The 24,930-nt window shown below is 42.2% G+C and overlaps 1 long non-coding RNA gene across 2 annotated transcripts; it reads left to right on the top strand.

Annotated features, from left to right (window-relative positions):
• Positions 1–1,123: 1,123 nt before the first annotated feature.
• Positions 1,124–24,059, top strand: LOC146985760 (uncharacterized). Of its 2 annotated transcripts, none has more exons than XR_015036066.1 (3): positions 1,124–1,430; positions 11,517–11,605; positions 24,023–24,059. It is a non-coding gene; the product is annotated as an uncharacterized LOC146985760 (long non-coding RNA). The 2 variants fall into 2 exon arrangements; XR_015036065.1 differs by lacking the exon at positions 24,023–24,059 and adding an exon at positions 13,083–13,945.
• Positions 24,060–24,930: the final 871 nt, after the last annotated feature.

Here is a 24,930-nt window from a genome sequence, read left to right as displayed (position 1 = left end):
CTGATTAACAGCTTGATCGCATACCACAAAGTTAAAAAGTACGGTGGCCCTGAGAGCTCGACGCACTGCAACACGTGGCAAATAAACAAACGTGCTGCCAATCTGCTGCAACTTCAAAAAACTTCCTGATCACTTTAATTCAGCACATATAAACAACACAACCAAAGTGTTTCCAGAGGACACCAAAAAGTGTTGAAGCTGTCCGGGACATGTTTAATGCCCAATTATAACAACTGCATCCAATCAGATTTATCTCTCTTTTCTTCTAAGTTATTTTTTGGGCCAGGGGTTGGACTCAAAGCTGGGCCACTGCGGTTAGGTTTACACCTTAACAGTACCCACACCCCGCCCTGGGTTTCCTACATTGTAAATATGGATTCATCTCAGTTTATGAATGATAATAATTATTCAAATTACTTAAACACTACATCACCAATACAGATTAGACCATAATAGAATTACTTACTGCACATGTGACTCTTCACTTCTTCATCGTCATGGTGCTTGCTGTCTGTTGTTATTGTTGGATAAGCTGGAATGACTATGTTAGTTTAAAGTGTTACAGTGATATGTAACATGTCCATGTAATGTGGGACATATTTATGGGATGTTAGGCAGTGTTTTTTTTTCCAGCGTCATGGATGGAACTAATGTAAAACATGCAATCATCAGTTATCTACTTAAAGGACCAATCTGGTTTGTTGTATTTTTCAGAATGTAAGCACATTCCTTTAAAAAACCAAAACCAACAGGATATTAATTTATCTCACACGACTTCCTGATTTCCCTCTTTTAAAAAATAATGTTAAAACTATTTCATCATTTTGGCTAATGTGAGGGTATTGTGAGCACAAAAGCAGCTGTGAATGTGGGAAGTAAGTTAAGTGTTCATGCTTTTTTATGTGATTTGTTGACAATAAAACAATTATTTCCAGCCCTGTCCTTTAAACTAAACTACACTTTACTGCACAATTTAAGATTATATTTACAATGTAATTGTCTTTAGTGGTAGTAGCCTACAAAGTAAAATACCTTCTTTTTTTCTATCTACACACTTATTTAGCCTACTACGACAAAACAGCTAATGTAAACGGGTCACAACAACAGTGAGCCCTAGCTACGTCTCACCTGTGTGCCTTGAGTTGGCGGCGGAAGTGGTTTATTTAACTTTACCGTGACAAAAATAATGACCGCTATCAACGCACTTCTCATACCTGCGAACAGCCAGAAAGTGAATTTATTTTTTTCTTTACCGCAGGCTGGATTTAAATCATCTTTCAGGAGGTTTTAGTGATGTTTTTCCGTCGTGGAAAGAGCACCGTTGGGATAGCTACTCGGACGTCAAGCTAACACGCAGCTGCTCCACTCACCGAGAGGGAAATTATAAACCTAACACCTTTCATCCTGCTCTCCTCTCAAGCCCACAGCTGGTGAGTCGTTGTTATCACCTCACAGGCTGCTACCACACATTCATTTTAGTCTCTAAACTCTGAAGAACTCAACTTATGTCGAGACTAATGATATATAAATCAAGCTAACGCACACAGCTAAGCTCAGGTTTGTGAAGATGAACCTCCAGGTTGTTGAACCCACACACCTACCATCTACTAGCAATGCATGCTAATAGCAATGCATGCTAGTAGATGGTAGCAGGTGGTTGTGTTAACATTGAGGGTCTGTGTTTTCACATCAGTTAGGTGACTTCATAAAGTTAAACACACTCACCAGATTTTCCTTTTCACCATTTTCCCTTATTTTAATCTTTAAACAGTAAATATTTAACATATTCCTGCCTTACAATTAACACAAAAATGATGGGCTCTGTATTAACTGTTGTTAGATAAATATGACAAAGTGACCCTCATAAAAAAAAAATTGCTGATTGTACAGCCTGATGAAAATGATTAATTTCCTGATAGAATACTTGAATTATTGATTAGTATAGTCTTCATTCTTCCTCAGGACACAGGGATCTCTGTCCTGCTCTGACAGCAACGTAGATGGGCTAAGGGCATATTTTTGCCCATACCTGAGCACTGTGTGTGTCTCCTACTCTATTAGGAAACACTAGACCTTTTGCTTTCCTCACTGCAGATGCTTTCATTTCACTTTTGCTGTAGCACACAATAGTCCTAACTGTAGTGCATCCTGCACTCTAAAAGGCGTATACTTTGATCACAAGATTGCACACCCTTGTCTCTGGGCTTTTTTGGAAAGCTCTCATACATGTAAGTCATGAAGTGGCTGCATGATCTCTATGCTGGAGAGCTCAGTCTCATCCAAATGCTCTGTTGTGATGCTCAAGTGTTATTCTCAGCCACAAAGTGATGTGTTTGCTATCATTTAGTGGAGTGGACAGACACACCTGCCTCAGCATCAAAACACAGTGCCTGCCTGCATTTTCAGTCCGGACTGATCTATTACATTAAATCCAGCGGTCAATAATTTGTTCTAAGGTAATGAGGATTTAAGGATTATTTATTTCACAGATTAATCTTCTTTTTATATTCGAAATCATTCTCTAAATCTCGTCATGGTATTATCTTAAAAACACACACACATTTAAATAAACCTAGGAAATGTTTGACACCAGACTAATGAGGATCGTTTGATGAAATGGTTAGTGAAACTGGATTTTCGGGCCTCTGCTTCCGGTCTCTGGTGATTTTTTTTTTCTCCTTCCTGGTAAAACACTTTATTTCTATTCCTGTTAAGTTCATTGAAGCATCTGTCATTCCTAGTGCTCCCATTGTGCCTGACAAAAGCAGAGCCATGTTAGATTGAAAAGACAGAGGGGCAATCTTTCAAATGGATCTCTTTTTGAAAATATATTATGACATAATCATGTTTTCTCCCTAAAAGCCCAAGGGAGGCCTGTCTGTCAGATTGCAGTCCTCTCCTGGCTGCCTGGCCTGAACAGAAACAGCAGTTGTGTGTTAATAGAACCCAGAGGCACTCTGAAACCTTACCCATTCTGCTTTATGCTCTCAGCCAGGAGATTAAAGTCAGGGAAACATTACAGGAGGCTGGATAATTGCCCCTGTGTCTCCAGCAGACAAAAGGCAACGCTCCGGCAATTCCCTTGGTAAATTGTCAAGAGAGGCTCAAGGATCCTTCAAGGCTGCAGCAAATTGTACAGTGCTGTCTAACAAACTACCAATCTCTGGATATTATGAGGCTTCCATATATCCTTGGCCATAATGACAGCTTGCACTGCTTTAATGGAGTGCAGGCACAAGATAGCTTTTGTGAGCTCACTTCCAATAGAAAGATTACTACCTTGGTTCCCAGTCTGCGCTTTTCTTTTCTCTCTCCTTTTGTTCCCATTTGTATTTTGATTTATTCTGCTATCGTTTTTATTTTCGTTTTTTATTCGGAGCATGAGTGCTGGCTGCTGCCACCAACAGATGATTGCAACCTTTACTCCTGAGGGCCACTTGATCCCCTGACAGGGGAAAAAAAAAAATCTGCAAGCAGTTAATGAGTTGCCATCCATGCCTAGTGTTAAGGGTGTCTACAAATTAACAGAGGCTTTTGTCAGGGCTCTCCTTTGCTCCCCTCGCTCTTTTCTGCTCTTGCCACCACTTTCTCTGTCATGCCCCGCCACCCCACCCCCCAATCTCGTGCGCCCCCGCCCCGCCCCCCCCACTCTTCAATTTTGTCCTTCTACCTGCCTGCTTCACGCTCTAGTAGCTCCATGGTGGGAGCAGCGCTGTCTAGCTTTGGCTCTGAGCAGCGCTCATTGTCAGTGCGGTTCATGTTTAGAATTAGCCATTTAATGAGAACAAAAGAAATTAATTGGTGGTTTAAGCCTAATGAGACGTCTGTGAAATTAACGGGCCTCATCAATAGAAACAAATAAAATCCTTCAGCTTGTTGTTTGGGAGCATTATTCTGACAAAGCTTTTGACACAATGATGAATAGCAGGTCAGGAGAGACCATCTGTGCTTTTTTAAACCCCTGCAGGAGGGGGATGGAATGTGGTCTGGCTCGAAGAGATGGTGATAAAAGAGGGAGAGAGGAGAAGGGGGGGAGGGATTGGAGAAAAGAGAGGTGAGAGAGAGAGAGAGAGAGGAGAAAGAGAGAGGAAAAAAAGCTGAGAAAAAAACAAATTCACTCGCTTTATTCATCGCCCTTTAGCATGATGCTGCTGTCTAACCATGGTTACAAAGGAAATAAAAAACACGGGCATTAGCATGTGAAAGGCATTGGGTCTCTGACTATGCGTCCAGAAAGCCAAAGAGCTCTGATTTCGAGGGATATTTAACCTCCATTCAGACGGCAACAAAGGCCTGGCTGTCGCGCTGAGAGCAGCGGTTCAGCCTGATTGGGGCTCTGGTGGGGAGGGGAGGGGGTGTGAGGGAGGGAGGGAGGGAGAGGAGGGGACAGGCAGGATCACAGACCTCATTTGTTCCCCCTCTTTCCTTTAGCCTGTCTCTATTCCCACTGAAGAGCAGCATTTCCTCTCCATACACCCCCTCCCTCCCCACACACCCGCCCCTACCCACCCACCCACCCACCCACCCCCATCTCCTCTCTCAAAGTTGTAAATGTATGACCTGAGGAATAAATTGGATGGGAAGGAGGCGAAGAGGCAGCACAGAGAGGAGTAATACATCTCTATCATGTTCGGTGACCTTTATTTACCGCGCGTTGAGCAACGCCGTTGTCCGTGTTATGCGTCTGCCTCGCTTCCTCTGCCTTTAATGGCCCGGTGTGGAAGTTGCGGACGTGATGGAGGTGGTTATCTGCATGTCTTCAGCCCAGCCAGCGGCTCAGCCCTGTACCGCTGCTCTCTGGCCACCCAGCAGGGCCGACCCAGCCCAGCCTGTTTGTGTATCATGGAGAAACTGTTTGCTTTCCTGCGCTGATCAAATAAACAGGCCATGTCTTTGGGGGCGGGAGGTTGGAGGATTGGTGTCTGTGTGTTGTTTAGCTCTCTGGGTGTAGATAAGGAATTGTTTGATGGGTTAGAGAGAAACGAGAGCGATTTAGGTCAGCTAATCTGATTTACACAGAGATGGTCTGGCCATTGCAGGCAGCAGTAATTACATAGAGGGATTAGAAGCCCCCCAAAGCTCCCGACCTGCAGAGAGAGGAGAGAGGGGTGGAGGCTTAAAGGCCTGAGAACTGCTCGAGTATGTTACTGCAACAACAACAGCTTGAGCAGTTCTTGGTGCAGATTAAAAAATGGCTCGGATTGCACCCAGAACAAAGGAGGGGAATTTGGCTAAAGTATTACTTAGCTTGTTTACACGCATTTACATCTGCCGCTTTTGATCCCACAATTATTAGAATTTGTTTTCTGTGGCCAAATATCACGGTCGTGTTCGCCAGGGAATCTGACAGCACACGTCACGAGCTGATGTCATCAAGTTTAGTTGTCCATCAGATCGTTTTTCCCCAAGGCACCTGTTTACAAAGTACACAGCATTGAATCACATGGCGCGTTTCCCCTTACCCTGGTTCACCCTCACCCGTCACTGCTGCGGCGGCTATTCTGCACCAGAGTGATGCTTGGTTTCAGGAATACATAATTTACAAATTGATCACTTTCAGCCTTGACATTCTGTTCACACAGCTATTTTTCCGTGTTTCTGCTAGGTACACAGAGCAGATATTCAACGCCTCTCTCGTTGCCATTTGTCTGCATATTTAAAATGCACAGCTGAATAATTGCACTGCCAGAGCCATCACTTCATCCACAGGAATGACTTGCATGCTTGGCTGCTGTTTCTAAAGTGTGCTAATCCACTCATTGCTTTGTGCATTCAGTGCTGTGAACCATAGGGCACCCGCTTGGATGCCCGTGCATAAATTACTGCCATGGAACATAAAGTGCTGGGAGGATTTTCCTTAACGATCGCCAACGCTTTAAACGCTTCTGCTTCAACAGTCGATACTGCTCAGCCCATTCAATTATTCAGCGGCCCGTCCCTCATTAACAAAATCCTGACCTTGACATGTCTGCCCTGTTTCTCTCCCCTGACAGACTCAGCTCTCCAAACGACTCTGTTTGCTCTGATATTGGCTGGGAAATCCATGCATATTGATAAGTTGTTTGCAGTGTAATTGAAAATGTCAGTTATGAGGCCCGCACAGACAAAGGTCGGCCCCCAAGAATAAAAGCTGACAGGCTGCTATGTATGGAGCATATATAGTGTAAGGATGAAGGAGAGTGGGAACACAAGTGGAATAAATTCCCACTAATAAACTTGTATAATTTCCTTATTACGCTTATGCTCACTGTGTGCCAAAAGGACTTGTATGAACCGAGATCAATGTAAGATGCTTTAAGCCTGAGGTAATTACATGACTCCACTCTGCGTTTTCATATAGTTTTATGGATTGGTTTGTGGTCACTTGATTGAAATTCTAATCTGTTTCCAAAGGTCAAATTGTTCATCATTCATATCTCAGGATCTGGGTAAACATTCGATAAGACTTATGAATATGCTCGTCAAATTCTTTACCCACCATCTCTTGACGTGTAGCTTAGCGTCCTTCGGGTGCTGTCTTATCTCACACAAGTGTTGTACCTTGCGCATTAGTGACGTGATGTGTCAATCAAAAGCCGCCACGCTCTGCATCTCCGAGCACATTCCCGCTCACAATCTGACCGTCTTAATCTGCTCCACAGGGGCGGGATCCGAGGTTAAAGTGCTTGCCACTATTTCTACATAAACAAAGATTTGAACCTCAATCCCCAGGAGCCTCTGCTCTGCTGGCCGACAGGCCCCCGCCCCGCCAGATCCCATCCTCCCCGCAGGCAGAGTGGTGACTGCCTGCTGGTTCTTTAATCGATTGCTAATGGGTTCAATTCCATCGTTGAGGAGCTGCTTGGAACCTGGCCCTGAGACTGAATGAAGTGGAAATACCATTTGCGGCTTTATGAGCCGTTATACTGCGGCGAGAGACCTCTATTCGGCATGCTTCATAGCGCTGCAGAGAGTTTTGCACCACCGCTTGATGGTTTTTCTTATGCTGGCTCCTACTGCTTTCGTCTCAGTGCTTTCCATTTACACTGTGCCCTAAAGCATTTACATCCATTCAATCTACAACAAAATAGCTTTGCTTTGCTGCATTTTTCACAAGGCTTGATGTGTAGGGTAATTACCATAGTATATCTCCCTTGTACACATGAGAGCACAACAGATTCATTCCATCTTTAAGCTGTGATATTATTCATCAGTTTTTATCAGTAGCATGTACCTATGACTCTGTATATCTCAAAGGCTTCTGGGATCACTGTGTCTTATTACCCACAACAGTGAGCGTGCAGTTTAGAGTATGAAATATGTGAGTGGAGGATAAGTTATGAAGCCGCAGTTGTTTTTTTTATTACAGTTACATGTTTCCACTGTCTGACGAAGTTGCACAGAGAGAGAGAGAGAGAGAGAGAGAGAGAGAGCTTGTGCCTCGCATTCCCCTCTCCCTGGTTTACAGATCTGACCAAATTTCCGCAGTGCTCTTATGAGCCTTGCTCTGGCTGAAATGCAAAGCTAAGCAGCCAGCACTGCTCTACATTTCACAGCCAGTCCCAGCAGACATGTGCTCTTTGAAGCATTTCTGGGCCAGGGATACAAGTCTTGTTTGTTCAGTACTTCTGGAGAGAGAGAGAGAAAGAGGGAGAGAGAGAGAGAGAAAAAAAGAGAGAAAAAATGTAAGCTATTTTTTTCTTTCACTATGGCAGAGAGTAACATTCTTTGACGTCTCAACAGAAAGCCTTGTATTACAGCACTTGCTGCCAGATGCCTTGATAGAATCACCCATGTCAAACAGGAAGAGAAATAAATGCTTCATTGAACTAGAGCTTAGCTTAGTGATGGTGGGAGGGAGGAATGACGAGGGAGAGGAAGGGAGGGGTGAGCGGGCTGCTGCTGCTGCTGTGTGGGTGTCTGTGGGTGTCAGCTCACGAGGGGAGGGTTATTCTCAACCCTCAGTATAAGCACTTTCTTAGATGTAGTGTGAATAATTAGTGTGCCTGGCCTAGATAGCCTCATCAATGGACATCTAATCTTCTGAAGAATACGAAAAAGAAAGCTGTAATCAAGGAATCCGAGCGTTTTTGGTTAGCCGACCTGGTGCCAGCAGTTGCAGCAGGGCACAAAGCACATGTTTGTGTTTGTTCTTTCTGGCTCATCTTCCCGCGCCAAGTAGAGTATGACAGGATTTACATGCAGGCTCCTAATCTCTGTAAGCGAACCTGTTTCGGGATGTAATTCACATGGTATGTCTTTTGATTCGGATTAGTCTGGGCAATCCTCTTACCCGTGGCTCAGTATAACTCATCACTGACAAGGCCGTCTCGTGGAGCAGTGCAAATCCTCATATCCACCCCTCCCAGACTTCCAACTCTTAATTCTAATCTGTCCAAATCTGATCTGAGACTTTAACTTCCAAATACCTCTTGAAAGCCAGAGCTCAAGCTGAAGTTCATGCAAGGGCTTTGGATTACATAAATTGAGGTTAGGGATTTCCAATATGGCCTTATGTTTGAGAACAGAGCAGGATTTGGATGTAGGTTGTGATGGAAAATCTTCAGCATTTTATAATTTTGTCTCTTCGACAACGTTGAATCTTTAATGAAAGGATCATTACTCATGTCCTAGCCAGTATCTTTTGGTAATTGATATTTTACCCTTTGCATGAATTTACATAGAATAAATCCTATTCTTTGTCCTAACATATTCCATATATAGCTCTTCTTATGTTAATGCATTTGAGCTATATTTAGGAATTCAAATTGCTGGATATAAAAAGTTTTCCAAACACTGCAGAGCATACTTTACTTGATGACGTGCTTTGACATGAAAATGCCATAAAATATTTAAATGTATGAGTCACATTCCTGATCCTTTAAGGTTCTTTATAATTCAATAAACAGGATTTAAAGTAGAGCAGGCATGCTCCACTTTTTCTGCCTCAGCCGGAAGGCCACAAACGGGCTCTTATTAAACGTTGTAAGATTATGCCTTAATCTCACTGAACACATGTTGGGTGGAATAAAAGCAATTTTATTTCTGAAACAGTACTCCACACAGCTCTCCCTCTCTATAATCTTATCACAGCTTCTGCTACAGAATGAAAAGTCTTGTTGGCGTGCCAGAGCGGCTGTGTGTTTTTGAGGAGGCTTAGAGATCAAGCTCCTAATTGAGAGTTATAACCCATTAACGTACCTGAGGCGGACTTGGACTGCACCTACAGCCCAAAGGTGAACTCGGTTCCCTGTTGAAGAGGATTTGGGGGCCATGTTCTCTGCTCTCGGTGAGACAGTGGTGTGAAGATGACGATAAGCCAAAGCTCTAAATCCCAGACTCAGCTGTCTTATCTGGAGCTGCTGGGCCGTGTGGCATGCTTTAATGGAGGCGGCTCACTGTCTGAGCTTTAGCTGCAATCGCATTAAGATTCCCCTTCACCTCAACTAGGCTTGTTTGTTGTCAGTTTTTGATTGAATCTTGTGAATTAAGGTTTCATCTTGGTTAAAGTCACCCCACGGTTTAATTCTTCTTACTGCCGTGTTCCCGGTAAGGAACAGTCTAATTTAATCTCTTATCATGTATAAGAGAATGACAAGAACGCTTCAGCTAATAATAGGACTCTAATACGGTGAAAAGTAATCAAACTTTAATCTAGTGGAAAACAAAAGATTTGCCTCTACACCCTCTTTGTCAGCTGCAAACGAGCAAAACCTTAAGTACAAAAAAATAATCACTCATTTTATACTCATGGAACAAAGTCGTGTTTTACTTCAAACAAAACATCACTTCTCTAAGTGTCTAATGGTGGAAAAAAAATTAACAAACCATTTTCAAAACCAGACTGCAGAATATAGTTGAGAAAAGGCATTTGCTTCCTCGTTTCAATAAAGACATTTTATTCTGGGAAAGAAAAGTCTGAGACAGTATGTTTATACAGCCTGTCACCTGATATCTAGAAATGAAAATTAGTCTTTATTGCAGCTCACTCATGATATAAAATCACACACAGAGCTAAAAATGTTAATATTCACATGGAATTGAAACAGTGTGGCTGCAGACGAGATAGTAAAGTCACCTACCTGAATTCAGGCCTCTGAGTGGACAGTGATGATGTGAGTGTGCCCAGTACACATTACTTTTAATATACTATGGCAGCCATTTTTAATTAGAGGCGTCCTTTATAGTCAGATGCTGTCCTGACAAACAAGGAAAACCGAAACAGATGTTCCACCACTGTGCCTAATGAGTTTGTCAAATATGTTGTCTGTTTTAATCTGCAGCGTGTCAAATATTATCAAATCATAATATGTTACTGCTTCCACCGGTCCTCGTTAGGAGGAGTGGGTAAAACCAGAAAAAAATGCACATATCTTCAAGCTGTTAAATTAATGGGGTTTTATCATTCAAAACAATATTAGAAATCAGACTGGAAAAAAAAGCTGATGAATTGATTAGTCAGTCCATAGACACTTTGATAATTGATTGATTGTTTCAGTCTCTGATGGCAGGAAACAGTCAAACACTCGCCGGCTCCGCAGCTTCTCAGATGAGAGGATCTGCTGCTTTTCAGTCGGTTAACTGTTGGACAGACAAGACAGGACATCTAAAAAAAAACACTGTGCACTCTGGGAAACTGTGATGAGTGTTTCCCACCTGCTTCAGGATATGGACTCTCTGTGCACGGGGTCAGTTGGCATCCCCTCACAGCCATAAAGTCAAACACAGCCGAGGCAGGTTGGATTGACCTTGTTTCAAAGTGATAGACTGGTCTGGCAGTACCTCTGGCATTGCTGTGTATTTTTGCTATTATCTCCCCTCTGTTTATCACAGCAACCCCCCCCCTCCCACACACACACACACACACACACTACCTATCCACCCACAAACACACGCATACGTGCACGCCGCACACCCATACCCCCAGTGAGTCCCGGTCTGTTTACTCAGGTGCCTGCTCGCTCGGTGCAGCGATGAACTCCTGTGCAGACTTTAACACTCGGCTGCCTCTCAGGCAAATGCCAAAACAAATCTTGTCATAATTAGCAGTAATCCTGCTCATTACCGTCTGCTTAATTATCCTATTAATAGCACTTCCTGGGAGAGCTTGTTTGCTACGCAGGCAAATGTTTGTTCCTAAATTAGCAGACAAGAAGACAGCTCCATTGTTCAAACAGCAGCTTTGTCAAAGCAGAACAGGCAGGATTAACAGCAGACAGAACGGGCCACAAGCTCATCTCCGCTTGGCGCTGACAGGCAGGGAGGAGGCAGCCTGGGCCAACAACAGCACTCTTATCCTGCAAGCTGCTGCGTAATCTACATAGTCAAGTACACACAATCAGCATGAGCAACTTGTCATATCAGAGCTCGCAGCGTACTATAAAATAAGCATGAGTGACAAGAGCAGAACAAGCTACAGGTGCACTGTGATTAATGGTAATTACACCCTTAATACAGTTTTTTTTCTGTGTGTGTGTCTGATGTTTAGTTTTTCATCTCTATGAATGGAGATAAAGCCACTGTGTTGTCCTTAATAGGATCCAGTCAGATTCCTCCGGCCCGAGAGCCAAGAGCATTACTGGAGCACCCTGCAGACAACCGTCCGACTAACCTCATTACATCGCAGGTAACAAGACACTAATGTGGACTTACAAGGCTGTGTGACTTTCAAAGGGAGACTTGTGCCTGCTCCCAATCTTGTAAGGCGATAGGCTCATCATTGTAAAAATGGAAGTATTCGCGAATTGGATCTGTCTCGTCCATCCGGCCTCCCGAGTTTCCAAACAAGGCTCCAGAGGGAAGCTTTTAAAGTAAATAAGGCAAGTGCTCAGAGCGAGGTGAAGACCAGCCACACAGAGCTATGCACACTAACCTAAGCAGACCCAACACCTCACGCTCCAGCAGGCCTATACATTATATATGACCCTCTCTCTCTCTCTCTCTCTCTCTCTCTCTCTCCCTCCCCCCTCCCTCCCGCAGCCCCCCTCCATGCACCAACCCCCTATACATACACAGTGCACCATAGCTGGAGTAAGCAGAGCCTGGTCTGTGGAGCCTGCAGCACTGTCAGCCCATTGATGTACAACACTCTGCCCTTTGTTCCTCGTACACAAACACACTTTCCACATTAATATTTCACAGGAAATGTACTCCATGCTTGTGATTTAAAGCCTTTTCTTGTTAACAATGCTGTTTTCTCTATTCTGTTGCACTGAATTATGAAGGCAACTTGTCAGAAAGAAGACATGCCCATTAGATTATAATACTACCGACGATAAATGATTACTGGCAAGGCACATGTGACTTAATCCACTGTGCCTCACTGTGTGCTAGTTCAAACATTTTCCCTGAGGTTGCACTCGCAGCTATTAGTTAAGAGCACGGTGATGTGTTTAATGTGGTGTGCATACGTTATGTTGCGAGTGAGCATCGGTAATGTGTGTACACGTTATGCACATATGCATATTATACATTGCCTTATTGCCGAGGCATTTTTTTCTCAGATCTGTTTGTCGGAGTGTGAGAAAATGTACAGCCATGTGATGTCGCTTGTTTGTTCTTGTTGTCAGAGAAAAGGCAAGGATCAATGGATTTTCCTTGCAAGAGTGAAACATGACAGACATAACGAAAGCCTTTCATGAGAAATGAATGAATAATTCATAGCCGCTCTCTCGCTGTGCTTTGTTGTGTCTCATACAGATGGGATTACAGAAGGCTAGATCTTGGAAACATATGAAAGATTAATTTGTGATCTGGGACCTTGCTTGCTTACAAAAGGACTAAATAATGATTTTACTGAGAGTGGCAGGGATCTAGGGATGGTTGTGATGTGCACAGGGGGCCGGACAAAAAGAGCCTGCGGAGAACAGAGCACATAGCCGTCAGAATAATGTGACCTGACAGATATTCAGAAACTTTGTATGAAAAGTGAACTTCAGCTGCAAAGATTTCATTTCTTCTCATTACTTTGGTTGATTTATGTTGCGATGCAGTTCATTAAAGACCAAAAGACCAGTTAGTTGTTGAAACACCGTGGCCAATCATTTTTTTGGTATCGATCCCTTAAGAGAGAACTCTGTTTGATTTACCTGTTTTTTACACAGGCAGGTCAGACACATGGCAGATAGCAGCACATCTTTCATACCTGCAGGGATTTCCTGTCTTGCTCAAGGACACTTCATCTGTGCGGATGCTCGCTTTCTCTTAAATCAAGCCCCTTCTGTTAAATAACCGTCTTCCCATCAGCAGCCTGCTGGCCAGGATTTAACAACAGTCGGCTCCTGTCTTCATAGCTGCTGATTATGGCATTAGAAGGTTGCCTGAAAATAACTTGTGTCTTTTCATAACAGCTCTCAAATAATTCACCAGGGAACACGAGAAGCTGTTGTCTGGTCTCCCCCAGATGGCAGAGACTCCAGGGTGGCACTGCTTGTTGTTTTTGATGAGCTGTACATATACAAAAGCAAAACATCTGGAGCCGCCATGTGGCCTCTCCATTTGGCCAACCCCGAACCTCCCCGAGCCAGATGCACCCAAACAACTGTGAGCTAAACAGCATGAATGATTCATAGAGGAGTGCGAGGCGCAGCTCACACCAGAGACCTGCCAGCCACTTTGATTGGAAATCTGAAAAAGCTATGAATATGCACGAGACATTAAGCTTGCTGGGAGGAGGGGGTGTGATTTGTCAAATGATCTGTATTTGACCATTATGGAGAAAGCTCCTGTGGATTTCGTGATTAGAAAATAATAAAATTTAATGTCCAATTGCCAGAATCGTTAAATTATTAAGATCTGTAAATTGTTAGCAAGGTGCCACTGGAATGTCACAGAGGCTCGGCGCTGGATTTCTTCCCTTGTCAAAAGATAAGCAGACAGTGAGGAGGTGGAGGCATTCACACCTGCTCCATGACTCCGTTATATCAAACTTAATTAGGTTGGAAATTGAAGACACTTTGCCTCTGATATCAAACATTTATGCAAGGATCTATGTGTGGAAATAAAACTAGTCAGTAAGAACGGAGAGTCTGGAGTGGAAACACTTGCTCATCAGACTCTGCGCTCCAGGCTTTGAGTTTGTGATACATTTGACTAATTGCAGCTAAAAATATTCTGTTTGTGTTGTTTTTGTTATGATATCCAACAAAAAGTGACTCATAGTTTAATGTCAAGAATTGTCACACCTGTTGTTGTTGTTGTTGTTGTTGTTGTTGGGGCAAGTTGTTTTAGTATAGGTAAGAATTATATTTTAGGTGTATTTACATAACAACTAAAATATGTGCACATGTGTGACCCATACAACATTTATGCTTATTGTATTCATGGAATAAGTAAAATCAAAGGCTGCAAACTACTAGAAGCCAAAGCTCACAAAGTTACTGTCAGTCATTTCTAAACTCTAAAGTCATACTCAACAATCAGTAAGTGACTTAAAAATGATACACCCCACACAGCACAGTGTTGTAAAATGAGTTAGGATACAGCAATGCCCCTCTCATGACCTACAGTTCCTGCACACAGTGAGTTATAACAGAAATTAGATGACGGCTTTTTGAGTTACCTTTTGACAAAAGAGGCTGTAAGTCTGTTTGTGTGTGTGTTACTGATTGAAACTTTGTTTTTTCTCACTCAAGTCAGTACAAGAAAAGGACTTTCAACAAAACAAAATAACTATCGAAGTTAAGTTGATAAAAATCCACAAATATTCACCGAAATGATTGCGTCAGGTCATTTAGTAGGTTTAGGGTGGTGTTATTCAGAAGCAGGGTGATGTGTCTCAGTGGCGAGGTGGTCACTGTCTATAAACAGAGCAGGAAACATGAAGCAGGAATGTGACAGCTTGTTTTAGACATAGCACTGATGCCGTTCTCTGTCTAATGAAATGAGCTCTCACTGCTAATTAACCCAGCCATAACTCCCAGTGCGCCATTCATCACCACAAAGTGAAAGTTTAATGAAAACAGATACAGATAAGCACAATGTAATGTCTCTGCAGATAAGTCAGAACAAAGTGAGACGGGCTCATGGAAAACAAGTGTTCACTTTATTTAACAGGGGTGTCATCATTGTTTTTAATTCACATAAAAATGTGTTTATGGTGTTTCTTACACAAGTAAGGCATTTAAAAACACAAAAAGGATAATTCAGGCTCATTTTGCTCAAATCACATCTGGAAATAGTTGGTGTCATCATAGCAAGAATATCACCTACTTTCATCATATGGGATCAAGTAAAGCAGCCCATTCAATTTAGACATAAGACACTGGATCTTCATATGGACAGGAAGCTGACACCTCACCTTTAGAAACTTAGTTCATTACATTTATTCTTTTTTTTCTCCTACATTTATATGTATTAATTGTATTTACGGGCATTTTAGTGGTTTAGTTTTGATACAGGAAGGAGCAGCAACAGAGAACTTAGTGATGACACTCTGGGAAAAATTCAGTCTATGGGAAAGTAAAGATAAAATGACCTACTGGTGAAAACTTTAGTGCTTTATGTCTGCCGGATTCCTCCATTATTCACAATTCAACTGAAACTAGTTTTCAAATGTTTCTTCCTTTTTCTTAGCTCGTGTAACAATACATTGCTTTGCAGTGACGGACACAGATGAACAGCATTAGTGCCCTTGTATGAGAATTAGATTTTGCCCTTCTGGTTGTATTTGATTCTGGTTTATTGCATTGATGGCAGCTTTCAATTTCCCCCAGTTCCCTTTGGTTTCAGAACTAAGCTGCGTAAAAAAGGATTAAGATTATGCTTTGAATGAGTCATCACTTTAAACTACAGATGGAGTTTACAGTTCAAAAGGGATTATGAATATTAAAGAGGGCTTTTTTTTCTTTTCAAATGATTGGGTTTTGCTTCAGTGCATTGCTGAATCACATAGCATTCACAAATTCAAAGGATTAGGCAAACATAAATCTCCAAGGTCTCTCTTATGACTAGGTCTGCATTTGAATTACCTCTGAATAATATCCAATTAAATAATGCATTGTTTCTCAGACAAACAGGCTTGTCACAGAGGCTGAGTGAAAGCACAGGAAGTCCACAGATAATCGCTATGCTTTGATTTGCAGTGGGTTTCATTTGATCAAACAGCTTTTTGGGAGCTTTTTGCTGAGTTTGAAAGGACAGCACAACTGTTGTTTCCTCAAACAGAACACGTCACTTTTCTGATCACTCATCAGTGAGGGCAAAAGAAACTTGTTACTTCTTTGCTTGTTTTAAATAGCAACATTTTTACAGTCTTGACTAAAATGATTTTTAAGTCACCAAAATGTCAGTACAAAAGCAAACAGAGCTGTCAAGTAACTAAAACATACAGGTAGGTGCTCAAGTACAGTATGCCTATGCATGGGCACTATACGTGGGATTTTTCTTATTTGTAAACATTATAAAACATTAAACAATGGCAGTAACACAAGAAAGTATAAGTGAAAATTCTTTCAAATCATATTTGAATTAAGAGATTTGCTTTCTGTCTTTATACAAAGCTATACATGTTTACTAGCTTAATGATTCTGCCTTTTCCCAGACATATGAATACATATGCACAGGTAGAGTAGTACTATACACTACCACGGTTAGTTTCACACATTAGCTTATTTCTTATATGATATGAATAACACATTGATAAAGCTTTGTTTCTTTTTTGTGGTAATAATCTAACTAGCCTTTTGATAGGGAATCGAATGTAAACTGAAGCCTGGGGAACTAAATTCTGAATTACGAGGATCTGTAGATTTGGAAACTAGTTTTGTTTCTGTTGAATAAATAAAAACACGTTTTCTATAGTTGTAAATTAGTAAATTTGGAATATTGATTAACATTTACAAATCAATCACAGCAAGGCCAACAACATGCTGCTGAGGAGAATCATATGGTATGATTGAAAGTTACAGAACAGTTATAGACCAACATTGTAGTGAGGTTATTTTTCTAACAAACAAATAAGTTGTGACCTCAGTATATATATTTTTTCATTAATTTGTAAAATGATGACCTGAGGTATATTTAAAAAATACTGAATTACCGAAAGGATTTCAGTGAAACCTTTGTCTCTGTGGCTGTAACACACCGACTACCATGGAATAGAAACCTCACATCTCAAATCTGTCTGGTAGCAAATTACTGGTCGGGTCGATGACCAGTAAGCACATGAATGGATCAATATCTTCACTCTGAGGGAACAATCTTCACTTATAATGACAATGTATTGACTTTTTAATAACCGCTCATGTTTCAGCGGTGCTAATCATTTTGCTTCCCCCTGAAAATGGATCCTTAACTCTCTCTCTCTCTTTCTCGCCGTGCATGCATGTGAGCGTGCGTGTCCCCACATGATGTAATGCATGTGACTGAAAGGGTGGTGTTTGTGTGGATACATTTGTTTATGTATGAGAGGTCATGCGTGTGTAAGTGGCTGCACAAAGCGTGTGTGCATTGTGTTTCCATAAGCTTACTGTGTGAGGCTGGAGGGAAAAGTGTGTGGAAGTGTGAAATCAAATCAAACACGAGCTGGCTAATTCTCCCAGTCTTGCTGCTGTTGAACGTCTCACCAGTTGCTGAACTGAAATCAGGATTTAGTGACATTTTTGGCTGCAGGTTCCTGGTGGACTGTTCAGGTCGTAGGTCCACGTCGGGTCTGTCTACTTGACCATTCATTGGTCCTGAGCTACAGGTTTAGATGTACAATCCTGTTCTATAGACTGACCTCTATGAATAAATGATGGACAGTGTGTGCAGTGGTCAGTGACTGTAATAGCAGCGCTGCTGATCTGATACTGCATCATCTCTCTGCCGTTTCAACAGCTCTTCACACACTTTTACCTACCGTTTGTGAGAAGTTTGTGGAGCAACAGTGTTAGAGGGGAACTATGCAAGTCAGATCTTTTTTTTTTTTTGCTCTTTTGCTAACCCTCCTCCCTCCCCCCTTGACCATGTGCATTCGTTTACGTCATATAGCATAGCCTATATGTGTTACGATGTATATATTTGTGTAGTCTTATCTGTCATAAGCAAGAGATAATGGGTCGTGGTGCAGGTTTAATTTACACTGAAATATCTCAACAGCAGTGCACCTTCGTTTGGGTGTTTGCCCTTTTACATCCACATGCTTGAGGTTAACTCAGGTGCACATGAAGTATTACTGTGACTTCATTATGTGGCTTATGGGAACAACCACAAGCCCGGTGGCAGCATGAAGAGAAATTACTGTACCTTTTGAAAGATTAATTACTAAATGTCTCTCTCCGTTTTCCTCATCATTAAGTGGGGGCGCACGAGTCTCGAGGGCAGCGCTGGTATACTGTATGTGCACACCAAAACATTACGTTTTTTGGAACTGGTACATTGGTAGTCCTGCTCCATTAGCTAGTTACAAAAGCTACACACACTGTTCGAGGGACATTAACAGACAGAATTCATGGAGTTGTATAATCGGTCCTCAGATTTTGATGCGGTAACTGAGTTCAGGAATTCAGTTGAGAAGCTCTGAATCTTTTGACAAATAAACTTATTCTGGGCATAAATTCCTGTCTGGGATTGAAAATACACTGCTTAACTTCATTTTCAAATTTGCAGAGGAATTTATTTTCCCCTGAACTGGTTCCCTTTGAAAATTAGAGCAAAAAAAAAAAACCTGATTTCATTTTGTCTGCACAGAGAAAGCATACAACCTTTTGAAAAAATGTTATACCGCTCTTCGCATTATCTTCAAAATGTAAAGTGAATGACAGATGGATTTGTACGTATAGGTGAAAAGCAAATATAACCCAGAGTACAATTTTCCCTCAGCTACTTGTGTCTACCTCATCGCGGTATTCAGAGAGACAAGAGGAGAGGAGCGAGAGGCCCTGTGTTAAGTGTCTTATTAGTGGGAAATGACTGCAGTGTCAGACGAGCCCAAGCTGTCACAGTGCAGCCATCATTAGAATAAGCATGAGAAGCTCTTGTCGTGGATGGAATCACATTTTAATCCCCACCACATTATTACTGTGGTGAGGAAGGTCAGCACTCAGGCACATTTAAGCAGGAATAAACCCCCTTGAGAGCTTATGATAATGTCTTCCCTCAATGGGAAATATTGGTCAAATTTTAGTTTCAAGCTTTTTGTAGAATACGGCACGGCTAATGAAGAGCCTAATGTAATGCAGCTGTGTGGGCCGCCATGGTAACCATGAATAATTCAGCCTACTTGTTCTTTGGTTTCCTGGTCTCAGGAGGGTTCTGCCTATATTGTCCATTATGACAGGCCATTATCCAGCCTTCAGCCTGCTAGCTCTCAGATGGTGCGCAGAGCCCATTTGTTACCCCTCTTGCCCCTGGTAACCTTCAACCAGATGGAGAGAATGATTGAGACTATACTGTTATATAAACATGAGAGCAAGAGGTGCAAGAGGCAAGAAAACGAAGAGACCCCTCCACGCCGGGGAATTCAAGGAGGCCCTTCCATTTCATTACAAGTGCATATTACATCTGGCTTCAAAGCCATCGGTTACTTTTTGAATACAAAGTGCAGCAACAGACCATAATATATTAATGTGCGCTGTGCACGTCTTGTTTTTGGTGGTGATGGAAAAAAAAATGTAATGTGCTTTTTGTGGAAGTATCAATACCACGGTGTAAAATACTCAATGCGATGTTTCAAAGTATTATTCACATTTTCAACAACCTACATCAGCATAATAGTGAACACTGAATCATATACTCAAGTAGCTCAGTAATTATATGTTTTCAAATCAATGTAGTGGCAGAATGTGAAAATGTGAAACGGTTTTCTTATTAGTATTAATATGTTTCATTGCATTCTTGTGCCATTATTTAAGAGGCGTTGGCTCATGGTTGACATCTTAACAACTGGTTTTGAGCTATTTTTCTTGTAGGAGTCTCACCTGTATTTCATTCATGGTGAACCGTCAATGATCAAATCACTTCCTATGGATTAAAGGAAAGAAGGAGCAAAAAAATAAATATGAGAGTCTAAAAGGGAATTAGTTGTGTGATTGTATTTGGTCTGGAATGTAGTGGTGGGTATTGGATGGGCCAGTTGAGGAGGTGTGATGCATTTGATCTAGTCATTAGGACGGGCAGGGTGCTCTGCGCTCTGGTACCTCAGCCATTTCAAATCAATGCCTGTGGCGGGTTTTAAATCAATGAGTGTGTTGCATCTCAGAGACTCATCAGTGGACAGTCCCCCGAGAGCACGAGTAGCAGAGAAGACGGAAGACAGAGAGAGGGGGAGATAGACATTGGGAGAAAGGAGGAGGGAGGAGGGATGGGGGGGTACACTCTTAGCCACTGACCTCCGTAATTACCCTGTGCTATTGCCTGAATCCAAATGTGATCCGATTGAGATAATTGCCTATTGGAAACACCGCCGAGCCTCACTGCAGTCACGGCTCCCACTGATCTCTGCCTGGACAATCCTGAACCTGTGTCATGCTGCGGCTGAGCTGCTGCTACTGTGCGAAGAAGGCCTGATATTTAGCAGAGGAGCGAATTGAGACTGATGTTTGTGTTCTTGTGATTCCGGCCCAGCTATTGTCCCAAGGGCAGGGAAGTGTAATCAGGGCCGTGATAGCATCTCTTGGGGGGGTGGGGGGGTGGGGGGGTGAGGCAGAGCCTGTGGGCTGATCCAGAGGGCAGATATATTTATCTAGGTAATGAGAGCCCAAACAGTGTGGCTCTGTGGGGAGGGCCAGGGACATGGGCTAGTGCGCTGAGAGACCCGCCGGTGCCATGGCAGCGAGGTCCCCGTGCTGCTCATTAAACTTCCATCAGCGTGTGGTCACCATGTTCCTGCCAGGCCTCCAAAGTGCCCGTTATTAATTCATGAAAGCACACCGCACATGTGATTGAGTCTGGTGAGCAGTGAAGCATTGAGGCACAAGAGATGGGGGAAATATTGTCTGTGTCTGAACACCCAACCCTCCACCAAACCCCTCCCACACGTTCCCTCTGGCAGTGTGCCCTTGAAAAAAAAAAAAAAAAAAAAACAGAGACAGAGACACAGATACACTATGTTGTGAAACATTAATAGCCACTGCTGCAGTTTGCCTACAGCTGGAAAGAGAGCAATGCAGGTCATGTGAGGGTGTGTGTGTGTGTGACAGTGCATATGTGAGAGCACATTTATGAATGTATATGCAGGATGTCCAGATATGCACGCATGTTTTGAACCCATTTGCTTTAGTGTTTTATAAATGTGGAGGAGGCGGTTGTGCGTTGCCGAGACATTCTGTGTGTGAATACATTACCAACAAACGTGGTGTTGTTTGGGATGGGAAGCTTGTATATACAGTGAGCCAGCTGCTTTTATCTTCACTCCACAGACGTGCTCTCTAAAGCTTGTGTTGGGAGGGCCGCCTTTAAAAAGGAGACAGTAAATTGGCCTGGATATGGATTGTTGCAATTGAATTTAAAACATTAGCTCCAGGATAATAAGGGTTGCTATAGAGAAAATCTAGGAAATGCATTTGGTCGTTAGAGCATGGAGGGATGGGACTAATGGCGTAGGGGGGTGGGCTGGGGGTGGAGGCAGGAAAAAAAAAAATGATGAAAACCATTTTTAGGATGAATGGGTTATTTCAGGGAGAGAGTGAAAGAGAGAGAGGGGAAGTGAAATAAAAAGGAGGAGACGAGGGAGACGGCAAGAGAGAGTGGTGCTACATGATTTCAAATTAACCATTATTGTAGGCTGTGACATGTATTATGTCTCCTGAGGCTCCGAATCTTGAGCTCATTTTCACAGAGAAGAGGGGAATAAGAGTCCACTGTCACAGTTTGAACGTGTACAGCTGGCTTGAGCTCCTCATCTTACGGCCAATTATAACTCCTCTTCTTCCAAATCCTTACCCCGGCTCTCCGAGGCAAATCTCACCACGCATAGCTTATTGTCAGCCTCACTCGATGTCCAATTAACAGAATGTTCCTCTCTCACTTCCTCGCCTCTCCCCGCAGTGGAGAAGAAGACAGTGACCAGTAAAACAGTGTTAAGCTGCTGCACTCTTCATCGATATAATGATAAGATAATGGCAGTGGGAATATTAAACTTTTATTATATCTGTGCGAGGAATAGTCTTACCCTGATAATTGTACGATTTCCCGATATAGACATTTAATTGCTAGCACAAGTGAGGTGTTATTAGCACGTTCCTGCTATGTTTATATTATAATTAAAGCGCTAGATAGGATACTGCATAATATATCTATACCTTGTGTCAACTAAAGCTATATATGTAAAAATAGTATCTTAATCAGTTTGGTATGACTTCTCATAAATCATCTGTTCATATCTGCTTTTCTAACAGTAATTGAGCTCTCCTCCGGGGTGTGAGCGCCAAGTTATGCATCTACTCGGGCTCATTTCATAATTGGCATTGTGAGGGACCAGAGATTAGACAGAAAATGAAACTGACCTTGTCATAGCCTGTGAGGAAGACAAAAAAAAAGAAAGGAAAACCTTCCACCCGCACCAGAAAAAAAAACTTACATAGCTAGTCATGCAGAAAAGGCAAAATGGCAACTGTTGAGACGGAGAGGAAGTCTCGGTGCATTGCATTGGCTTGTGTTTACTGTCTTGGAATGTGAAAGGCAGTGGCAATAATGTGCTACTGTCCAACCCAGGAGCATCGCTGTCAGATTTTATCAGTGTGTAATTAATAAGACAGGCTCGAAACGCTCCTCTTGTATTAATAGCTGCATTAAACAGCAGCATTTATGATATCATTAGGCCAGTATGTGGTGTCATTATCAGATGGGTGGAAAATCTAGCACTAAAATAATACAGAGAGGTTTAAGTCCAGTGTGAAGCAAACTATTATTATGACATGAAAATCACTGTAGCCTCCATTAGCTATGATGTGTTGTTTTGTCTGTGATATTAAATAAACTGTTTCCTGCCTTATGTAAGTTTATGAGACAGCCCCCAAAGAGTTGGCCTTGCACCCTTGCTGTCTGCTCTGGTTAGCCAGTTGTAGATACAAGATATGGATACAACATTGTCGCCAAAACAGCTCCAGTCCAGTGATTACATGTCCATATCTCCAATTTTATGGTTTACATGACCTTCAAATGTGGAAAAAATGACAGAGCAGATACTGAGAAGAACAAGGGTCACAATTCTACGAATTGGTATCTGAATTTCCGCTGTTGATCGTAAATTTCACAGCGACAAATTAATCACTTAACATCTTGGGTTCGGCACCACATATCAACAGGCCCAGTGTCCACATGGAGACGTGACCTCTGCATGATTTGGGATGATGTTCATTCACCGACAAATGTGTGCAAATTAAAATTTTCACCTTTTAGGTTAGTTTTTTTTATTAAATCTCTCTTTGGATAGGGGAAAGTACATGGCCTAATACTACATACCACAGGATCTGCAGGCCAAACTGATTTGCAACGGCTGTACTTTAAAATACATACATCAAACTCAAAAATGAAATACATATAGAACAGCACACTGGAAAACAATAACGACTGATAACGATAGACTGAAAACACCAGAGAAATACTATAGTTGACAAGAGACAGAGCACACTGTGATTCAGTGCCTTTAGACTATGTTATAGTCTGTTTGACTCTATAGGAAAATTGATCTTCACTAAACCCCCAAAGTCATTGATCACATGAAATCCTTGATATAGAGAAAGCCTGGTGCTACTGAGTCAAGCGTTTTCCACTCTCATTAACTGGGAAATGTATACATTGACCCTGTGTGCACATTTATTGACAATTTATAGTTCTGTTTAAGAATTTGCTCAAATGTGACAAGCAGGTGGATCCTGTATGAGGATGTCGTTGTGTAGAGAATGACCAAAGTTTGTTGGTCCATTCATTGGTTCAACTGCATCACAACAAATGAAGGCTTTCCTCAACCTTCTGCATGACTCTTATAACCTCTATTATTATATATCTATATAATAATAGATAAAAATAAAAATAGAGGGAAGTACAGCGACTCCAAACAAACCAGTCGTAGTTTTAGCAGTTTCCTTGTTTCTCTAATCTTTGTTTTTTTTTCTCAAGGAAGACTTTGCAGACTTCTAAAACTACTAAGAAGATATTCTCAGTAGTTTTAGATTGGCCTGCTTACAAATCATAGATGTGCAACATATATGACAAGGGGGTTGTGAGTACAGTGTGTTTTCATGATAATGCCTCACAAGCAGAAACATTCGGTAATCTACAGTAAACATCACAGATCCTACATACGTGTGCTTTTTATCAGCAGAAACCTCTGACATCAGCCACGGTCTGGCTCTATTGTTGCTGCACCGACTGTCCCTGAAGTCTGAAATATGCACATAAAGTACATGCTAGATGCTACATGTGCATATAGTCTATATGAACACAGCTCTACTATCACAGACTCAGGCAGACACACACTTTTCGGGGGTTTGAACAAAACCCCCTCCCCCCAGCTCCTCCAGGGAGCGATTTCTCGTCTCACCTTCAAAGTGAAAGGCGTACAGTATTAGTTCACATTTACCACAGCATGCTGGGAAGCGTGCTCTCTGCCAGTGGAGCAGAGATTTACCACAGCCAAATGTGTGCCACCTGTCTGACCTGTCTGTCTGCCACCAGGACTGCTGCCCAAGAGGAACCATTAGTAGACCTCTCCGCCACTTTCTCAGCTCTCACTGGGCAGGGCAGTTACCATGTGCCGGATCGGGTTCTGTTACATATCATCTACTTTTTTTTTTTTTCCTTTTAGATTTGCACTCATCATGATGCAAGATATAAATTTATATGCTGCTGTGCTTTATTTGTTGTCACTCAGCGAAGCATTATATTGCAGTCAAAGCTTTTCGAACTGCCACTTCAAACAGTCTGCTAAGTCTCCACGATGCAGGAGTTCCTGATGGCAGACGCCGGACATCTCTGTTAGATGTGTCAGAAATATGTTGGTAATGTAGCTGAATAATCACGTGAGGCTTT

The sequence above is a fragment of the Trachurus japonicus genome, chromosome 6 (assembly GCF_045865225.1).
Source record: "Trachurus japonicus isolate A0001 chromosome 6, Traja_1.0".
NCBI classification, from domain to species: domain Eukaryota; kingdom Metazoa; phylum Chordata; class Actinopteri; order Carangiformes; family Carangidae; genus Trachurus; species Trachurus japonicus.
The sequence above is the reverse complement of the archived record's forward strand: the minus strand, read 5'-3'. Positions and strand labels throughout refer to the sequence as shown.